Genomic DNA, 9,445 nt, shown 5'->3' with positions numbered 1-9,445 from the left:
GAATGAGAGCTAAGTCTTTTCCCCTTTTTTACATTATAAGAGGTGGGAACTGGCTCCAGAACAGGGGTCCCATGTGGGGCTGGCAGTGTTGGCAGGGGTTGTAGAAGGAATAGAAAGATGAGGGCAAAGGAGAAGGAAGAGAAGGAGGTAGGAGAAAAGAGAGAAAGGGGAGGAGGTTGGTTCCCATACCTGGTCCAGAAGGGAAAGTTCTTAAGGGACTGCTACATGGCAGGAGAAGCCGGTGCATTAGGAGGGGCGTCCTGAGGGCCTAGAAGAGGATTTCCTAGAGTGGGCGGACAGAGGTAAGGATGTCTGGGGTAATGGCTATCTCTGTTCGGGGAGGATAGGAAGAGCTAACAGGCAGGACTTGGGATGTTGGGCTGAGGCCCAGGTGGGCTCTTCATTCACAGGCAACAGCTCTTGGACTTGGTCTGTTCAACCATGAGCTATTTGGCCTATTCTTGAGAGCATTCCTTGGAGCCTCCAGCGGGGCAGGGCATGGAGGGGGTGGCAAGCCCCCTGCCTGACCCCGGCTCACTGCTTGAAGGCCAACTGGAGCTCCTTGAAGGAGGCTTTTCTCTGTTTCTGCTCCTTGGTCTGTCCTTTCCGTTCCTCCTGTTCCACCTTAATCTCTTCCTCAAACTTATAGAGACATTGATTACTTGGACTTTGACCTCAAAAAAAGTTCTTGGTCCCTTTAAGCCTTTGGTGGAGACATCAATTTCAGAGCACTGGGCAAGAACTTGAAGTGCGCTGTCCTCCTGCAGCTCCCCTGCGGCCTGCTTTCCGGAAAATCAGGAGGAACTCCCAGAAGCTCAATTTGCTGTCAAGATGTTCATCTACTTCTTTAATCATGTTTTTCAGACCCAGGTGTGTCTGAGGGGCTTCAAGCTTCTCCATCATAAGCTTCAGCTCCATCAGGTCTATGAAGCCATCTTGGCCAGAGTTATACTGCTTAAGTCCATGTCCTTCATCTGCTTCCTGGAGAACTCCTTGAACTCGGTGTAGGTGTTGAACACCCTCCAGCTGGGGAACATGGGCTCGAGGATGCCCTGGTTGAGATCTGCCTGCTGCTGCAGTGCCGCGCTGAACTAGCAGACCAAGCTGGCCTGCGGATCCCTGGCTGGTTGGGCGCTCCGTTGAGCCTGGGCTGCGGCCGCTGCCCCTGCCCCTGCCCCTGCTCGTGATCGGAGCCCTCGCCGCCACAGTCCTCGATCTGCAGCCTCCGGTTCAGCTTGGTGGCCAGCTCGTCAGTGGCCATTTTCTCGGGGGTCTAGCCCTGTGAGCTGGGCTCAGGCTGGGCTGCGACCTGGGAGCTGGGCAGGGCTGCGCGGGGCCCAGATGCTTTCTCTACTGTGCTGTCGGGCTGCCCTGCCTGCTCTGCCACTGCCCTGGCCCACTCCCCATTCAATTTTTTTCAGACATCTTTCATATCTAACTTTTCTAACATTTTATTCACCTCTTTAACTTCTTTCTTATTTATTTTGTGGCTAGATTTATCTAATTTATAGAGAGGAAGATTCAGATCCCCCACTAGTATAGTTTTGCTTCCTATTTCCTCTTGTAGCTTATTTAACTTCTTTAGGAATTTGGATGCTATACCACCTGGCACATACATGTTTAGTATTGATTATTACTTCATTATCTATCATACCTTTTAGCAAGGTGTAGTTTCCATCCTTATCTCTTTTAATTAGATCTATTTTTGTCTGTGCTTTGTCTGACATAAGGATTGCTACCCCTGTTTCGTTGACTTCAGCTGAAGTATAATATATTCTGCTCCAACCTTTTACCTTTATTCTGTGTATCTCTCTGCTTCAAATGTGTTTCTTGTAGACAGCATATTGTAGGATTCTGGTTTTTAATCCACTCTGCTAATCACTTCCGTTTTTTGGCAGAGTTCATCACATTCACATTCAAAGTTATTATTACTAATTGTCTACTTCCCTCCATTCTATTTACCCCCTTTGTACTTTCCCCCCTTTCTTTCACCCTATTCCTCCTCACCAATGTTTTGCTTGTTACCCCTGCCTACCCCAAGCTGCCCTTCCTTGTATCGCTGCCCTCCCTTTTTGTTTACCATTTTCTCCCCTGCTTCTGCCCTCCCTTCTATCACCCCCCCCTTTTCCCATAATTCTCAGATTGTCTCTCCTGGATCTATTTTCCAGGTCAGTTGTCTTTCCAATGAGGTATTTCATATTTTCTTCTATTTTTTCATTCTTTTTATTCTGTTTGACTGATTCCTGATGTCTCATGGAGTCATTAGCTTCCATCTGTCCAATTAAAATTTTTAAGGCATTGTTTTCTTCAGTAAGCTTTTGTACCTCCTTTTCCATTTGGCCAAATGAATTTTTTAAGGAATGTGCTTCCTTTTCCAAGCTGCTGATACTTTTTTTCATAATTTTCTTGCGTTGCTTTAATTTCTCTACCTATTTTTTCTTCTACCTCTCAATTGATTTTTTTTTTGGTAAGGCAATTGGGGTTCAGTGACTTGCCCAGGGTCACACAGCTAGTAAGTGTTAAGTGTCTGAGGTTGGATTTGAACTCAGGTCCTCCTGAATCCAGGGCCAGTTCTCTATCCACTGTGTCACCTAGCTGTCCCTCAATTGATTTTTTAAATCCTTTTTGAGCTCTTCCAAGAATGCTTTTGGTCTTGTGACCAATTCATTTTCCCTCTTGAGGCTTCACATGTAGGCAATTTGAGAGTATTGTCCTCATCTGAGTTTCTGTTTTGCTCTTCCCTGTCCGCACAGAAACTTTCAATGGTAAGAGACTTCTTCTGTTTCTTACTCATATTGCAGCTTATTTTTTTAAAGTTGAGGTCTTCTCCTGGGGCACCAGGGTCATTGTTTCAAGCTTCTTGTGCTGGAGGATAGGGACTATGTCACTGGCTTTCTACTCTGAGGTCTCTATGGCTTGTGAATTTCTCTCTGCCCTGGGCTTGTTCCCTGTACTTGCTCCAGATGCTGGTATGACCAGGTCTGGTTGTGCCTGTCCTGTGGTGGCCCTCCAGCTGGCAGCCTTCCCTCTCTGCTGGTGCTGGTGTGCCAGCTTTCTGAGGCAGGATCAAGGGGCCTTTGTTGCTCTGCTGTGGACAAGAGTTTCCTGCTGTTCCTGCTGACTTGCCCAGACCCTCCCCCTTCCCCAACCTGCTGCTCAACTCCATGAGCTGTACTGTGCTCCCCTTTTTCCTGAGTGAGACTAACCTTTCCTGAAGTCTTCTAAATTATCTCAAGTTGGAAGACTGTGTCCCTGTCTTTTGTAGGTTCTGTAGTTTCAGAATCCGTTTAGAGGTTTGATTTAATGTTCTTTTTGTGGGAAACTTGAGAGAGCTCAGGCAACTTCCTGTCTTCTCTCCACCATCTTTGCTCCACCCCTAGTGTTTTTTAAAAGACAATAATAATAACTTACATTTACATAAATGTAAAACACTGTGCTAAGTGCTTTAAAGATATTATGTCATTTCACACACACACACACACACACAAAACACAAAACCGAGGAGGGAAGTATTATTATTATCCTCATTTAACTTATAAAGAAACTGAAGAAAACAAAAGTTCAGTGAGCTACTTATCTACCTGTGGTAACGATGGACCAAATCAACATAACTTGGAAAAGAAGAAAGTTATTCAAATAGGAAAAATTGTGCATGCAATATTTCTGATAAAGGTCTTACATGCAATGTATACATATATGTCCTGTAACGATTGGAATAACGCCACCTGCTGGATACTTACTGTAGAGGAGTTCTGCCCATGAAGGGACAGTCTTTGAGGGCAAGACCAGGAGTCAGGAAGTGACGCGGGCTAGTGGGAGGAGGAAGAGACTGGCGCTCAGTCTCGCGCTCTTTTTTCCTCTGGACTCTGGTGGAGAAGGGAGCTAGAAATGTGCTCTCCCTTTAATAGATAGAAATCTAGGCCTTTTTCTCTCTCTTTACCAAATTCTTATTCTCCTTAATAAATGCTTAAAAGTCTAACTCTTGCTAAAGCTTATAATTTATTGGCGACCACTCATTAGATATTTTAGACAGACTAGCTAGAATTTTAGCCCTTAATAGATGGCTGACCATGAAGAGGAAAGCTAACCTTCAGTCTTCTTCTGATCTTCTAGTTGGGTAAGAAATTTCCCCTCCCTCTCCCTTTAACTGCTAAGTACTGGTGTACTGGCTGTGTTTTCCTTTAAATTTTTTCGAATGGACCTTTTAAACTCCCTAATTATCCTATTTTTGATTTTAGTCTGTTTAACCAGACAAATGGGAGATAAGATCATGTTAATGCTTTGTTTTTGTGGATTTTCTATTTTTCTTTTTCTTTTTGTTAAAAGAGCCAGCAACTTACTCACACAAGGAAATATCTCTCCCTCTCCCAACCATGCTTTTTCAGAGAAACCTGAAGAGATTCCTGCTGCTTTTCCCAGTTCCAACACTAATTGTTGCTCTAATTTTGCATGCCTGGAGGCAATGACCCACCCTCTAGAAGCTTTTAATCCCCTAGCACCTGGAGGCAAAGTGGGGGAAGAGGAATCCAGGCCTGAGTTCAAAATCAAGTCTGATTCAAATTGCTCTGGTCCCTCCCCTCCTCTCCAGACCCCACCCTCTACTCCTCCTATGGCCAAGCCCATAGCTTCCCCTGCCTGGGAAGTCCAGAGATCTGATGCGCATGCTCAACTTTTTCTACCTGCATTTGCAGCTTCAGGCTCAGCCCTTCCCCGGCCTGGCTGTGCTTTTGAGACAATCTTAGAAAACCCTTTAAATTCCAGATATGCTCGTTTTGTTCATAATTTTGCTAACCTGCTTTTGTCTTTAATTAGTAATCTTATAAAGCATTTGTATGGTGAAAAGCCCGACAGACAATATAGAGGGGTTAAAGAAGAAAAACTTAAGCTGAATGAGAATGACAATCATCACCATAGTTCAAGACTCCGATTCTTTTGCCATGGAAGTATATATATTTTACAGAAATGTAGAAGTAAACAGCAAGGTATTGATATGAGTATTGGGGATTTTAGATATCGGAATCAAAAGTGTTCTGAATTCACTCAGGGTAATAGTATCAGTTCAGAGGTTACATAGGATTTCTGTGCTATTATATATACATTTTGGAATTAATGGTATAGGTTTATTTTCATAGAGATTTTAATCCTTTTGAGATTGTGTCTTATACTTAGTTTCTAAAACAAGGAGAATATTTGTAAAAGTTTTTTATAGTCATGTGATCAAGTTTATATTTCATAATACTCATTAATATTAAGTTCATGCTCATTTAGATTTCCTTAGTTTGAATTTCACTGTCTTTTATTGTTCCATGTGTATTTTCTTCTATTCATTTATCTAATTTTGAAAAAATTGCAAGATGGTTTTGATTTCATAATACAGTGTTAATTCTAGGAGTATTGTGCTCCCATATTCTGAGTTGTTTGTTTTTGTTATTTTTTCTCAACTGATTATTTGATCAAACTCTTTAAAGCATTTCCCTGGCAAATTGGTTGCCATGGCAAGTGTAAATTGATTCTAGAAGTATTATTTTTGATAAGCATATTCCCAAAAAAAAAAAAAAGAGGGGAACATTTGTAAAAGTTTTCTATTTTCAAAAAAAAAAAGTTCTTTGAGATTCTGTTGTGCTTTAACTTGTATTTAAATATGTTCTGATTTTTCACAAAAGTAATTGTATACTAAGTAAAAAAAAGGGTATTATTTGAAATTGTTGCATAATTATATATTATATTTTGAGTCAAGATGTATTCACATTTTTTGCAATCATTTATTATCCTCAATTTTAAATCCATATGAGACTTGGATTATGGGAACTTATCATTTAAGACATTAATTGCCTTTATTCTGAGTTATCAGATGCCAGTTGGCCAAGATGCCATCCAATCACAAGAGGAATACATGCAAGAGCAGACACTGAACTGTCACATGAGGGGAGACATGCATGAAGTCAAGGTATGGCCGAGGGAACGGCTTTTGACAAATGTTGAGGTTGGATTCTCTTGGTTTAATATTTTATTCTCTTTTTCCCCACAATATTGTACAGATGGCTGGAAGTATTCATCCCACCCATCTCACTTCTACACCTGGCTTCTATGCTCCCTCCTATATGCCTGATGCCATGGACATCTCAATCCCATGCATCTGATTAAGTCTGACTCAGTTTCCTCCAATATGTTCGGTGGCATGGACATATATTCCATCCACCTATTTTAAGCCTGGCATACTGCATGGGCAGTACATATTGCTCAAGTGTGGGAATGCTCATATCCCATCATTTCTCTGTTCTTTTATGGTAACCCCCATAATTATCTCAGGTGTCATGATAAATACAGTGTTGAATTTGGCCTTGACACCTGTTACCAATTATATTAGATTTTCTAATTTCTCATAATGGCATGAGGATAATTAGGCAGATGATGCAAAAAGTGATGAAACAAAGATAAAAATTATTTTTAAAAATTAATATCACAGCAATTGTCTTCTCAGTAATATTATAATTTTAAAGAATGTTTCAATTTTGTTTTATTATATGTTTCATGTGTAACAACTAAGATTCTGAATTCCCTTAGACATGTTTTTGAGAACTTTCATTGTTTGATTTGATTATTGATAAAGCTATTTTAAAGTTGTGTTAAGCTCAATTTTGTAGGAAATTTTCCTGGCTGATTACCAGCATCCATACATCAACCCCTGAAAAGACTTCCATTCCACGACTACACCTAGAGGACATCTGAGAAAAGACTTTCAGAGACTTTAAATTAACAGTTTTGATTTGTTCTTTTTGTTGGTTTTTTTTCTCTTTCTGTTATAATATACACCATCTGTAACATGTATTCTCTGCAGAGGCCCTCCCTTTGCAAGACTAATGTCAAAGCGTCGGTTCATGAGGACAAAAAAAAATCGCCCCTCTGGACAAAACTTTCCTCTCTTCCTTTTCTATATTGTTGTTCACATATTATTAGTTAGCAATAGTTATCATATTGTTTTTACTGTTCCGTCAAGGAAACATTTTGTTTCTTGAGGAACAACAGGGGGGACTGTAACGATTGGAATAACGCCACCTGCTGGATACTTACTGTAGAGGAGTTCTGCCCATGAAGGGACAGTCTTTGAGGGCAAGACCAGGAGTCAGGAAGTGACGCGGGCTAGTGGGAGGAGGAAGAGACTGGCGCTCAGTCTCGCGCTCTTTTTTCCTCTGGACTCTGGTGGAGAAGGGAGCTAGAAATGTGCTCTCCCTTTAATAGATAGAAATCTAGGCCTTTTTCTCTCTCTTTACCAAATTCTTATTCTCCTTAATAAATGCTTAAAAGTCTAACTCTTGCTAAAGCTTATAATTTATTGGCGACCACTCATTAGATATTTTAGACAGACTAGCTAGAATTTTAGCCCTTAACAGTCCACACATATATACATCTGTGAGTACACATAAATACATTCACAGAAACATACATATATACATTCATGCATATGGAACTAGGACAAGGAATTTCACAACACATGTCAATTTTTAGTTGTCAAAATATTTGAGCAAACAATTCTCAAAAGATGAACTGAAAGTTACAAATGAACATATAAAAAATTAATTGAAGTCAGTCACTTCATATCACTTAAATAAACTGGACATAGTCAATGTTGGAGAGGGAGTGGAAAGACAGCATAGAAATGTACTTTTATTGGAACTGTGAATTGTTCTAACCATTCTGGATAATAACTCACAACTAACTTGACAATGTCTATACCCATTAACTTAGAGATACCACTGCTAAGCATATAACATAAAGAGGTCAAAATTATAAAGAAAGGTCCCAACTATGATGAAATATTTATGAATACATCCTATAATAGTAAAGAACTGAAAAAAACACACTCAAATGATTATTGATTTGAGAATTGCTAAACAAAGTGTTACACACAAATATAGTGGAATATTACTGTGCTATAAGACATAGTAAATACAAAGAACATAGGAAAGCATAAGAAGACAATTATTGACTTAAGTAATTTTATTAAAAAAACAAAGATAATAAAAGAAGTGATAGGACTGCTATTAGTGATAAATGAGATATTGCTACTGGATTTTGGAAGAAGGCAATGCAAATCAATAAGTATTCATTAATTGCCTGCTATAGGCCAGGTTCTGTGTTAAAATTTGAGAATATAAAACAAAGAAAAAATGAAACCCACCTGCAAGAAGCTCACAATTGAATGTGAAGAGAGACAATGTTCAAATGACAATGTAAAAAAAATAAGAGGTATATACATGGATAAGTGGGAAATTATCTCAGAGTGAACGTAGAAATATTAAGAAAGACTGAGAAAGACTGTTTGAAGAAAGTGGGATTTTAGCTATAACTTGAAAGAAGCCAGGGGTAGTAGAAAGCAAATATGACATGGGAGGTAATTCTAGGGATGAGGGGCATACAGTAAAAATGAAGAGTCTCGAGATGGAATTGTACCATGAATACTGAGAAATAGCATGTCACTGGATCATAAAGTCTAGGGAAGGGGTAGGGTATAATAAACAGGACTAGAAAGGTTTCAAGGGGCCAGGTTATAAAGGTCATTGAAAATCAAACCAGTGATTTTATGTTTACAGGGTCAAATGACCCTGTGGTAAATGGAGGGTTAGTGGAATTTACTGATTAGGAGAGTGACAGGTTCAGACATGGCTTTGAAAGACTCATCAGGTTAGTAGAGGATAAACTGTGATGGTTGGAAATTTAATGTATGGAGGATAACCGAAAAGCTACTCTTTTAAGCATAGGTTTGATGTGATGAGGAACTGTATGAGGGTAATGGCAGTGTCTGAGGAGAGAATGGAGTTCATAAGCAAGGGGTGTTAACAAGGAAGAAACAATAGGATTTGGCAAAAAATTGGATATTGGAGGGTAAGAGTGAGTAGTCAAAGATGACACCAAGGATGTAAACCCAGATGGCTGAGATGTTAGTAATATCTTCAATATTAGTAAAGGAGTTCTGAAGAGGGGAGAGTTTGAAGATGGAATAATGAGTTTAGTTTTTGATGTGTTGAATTAAAGTTACCTGCAGGATATCCAATTATTCAATCGCCATTTGGATATGTGAGTGTGGAGGTTTTGAGAGTTTAGGGCCAGATGACTAATTTGAGAATCATCTGAATCAAGATAATAATTAAATTCCTGGGAACTGATGAAATCATCAAGTGAAATAGTAAAGAGGGAGAAAAGAAAAGGACATAAAATAGAGCCTTGAGGGACTCCTCCTGGTTTGCAATTATGGTATAAAAGACAATGCAATAAAGGTGTGTTTTTGTGGTTTGCAGAGAATGTTTGCTAAATTATTGGGGAACTAGGCTGGGTTTTCTAAACTATTTGCTACTTATATATTAATTGTTATTTATATAATAATGGCTGTTACACCATTTTGGGCAGTAAGCATTTATTATTAACAGTACATATTATTAAGTCTTAA

General features: G+C 39.6%; 1 pseudogene; it reads right to left on the bottom strand.

Annotated features, from left to right (window-relative positions):
- Positions 1–534: 534 nt before the first annotated feature.
- Positions 535–1,261, bottom strand: LOC122752486 (annotated as a pseudogene).
- Between the last annotated feature and the right edge of the window lie 8,184 nt (positions 1,262–9,445).

Source organism: Dromiciops gliroides, chromosome 4, assembly GCF_019393635.1.
Source record: "Dromiciops gliroides isolate mDroGli1 chromosome 4, mDroGli1.pri, whole genome shotgun sequence".
NCBI classification, from domain to species: Eukaryota; Metazoa; Chordata; class Mammalia; order Microbiotheria; family Microbiotheriidae; genus Dromiciops; species Dromiciops gliroides.
Note: the sequence above shows the minus strand (reverse complement) of the source record. Positions and strands in the feature narration are given on the sequence as shown.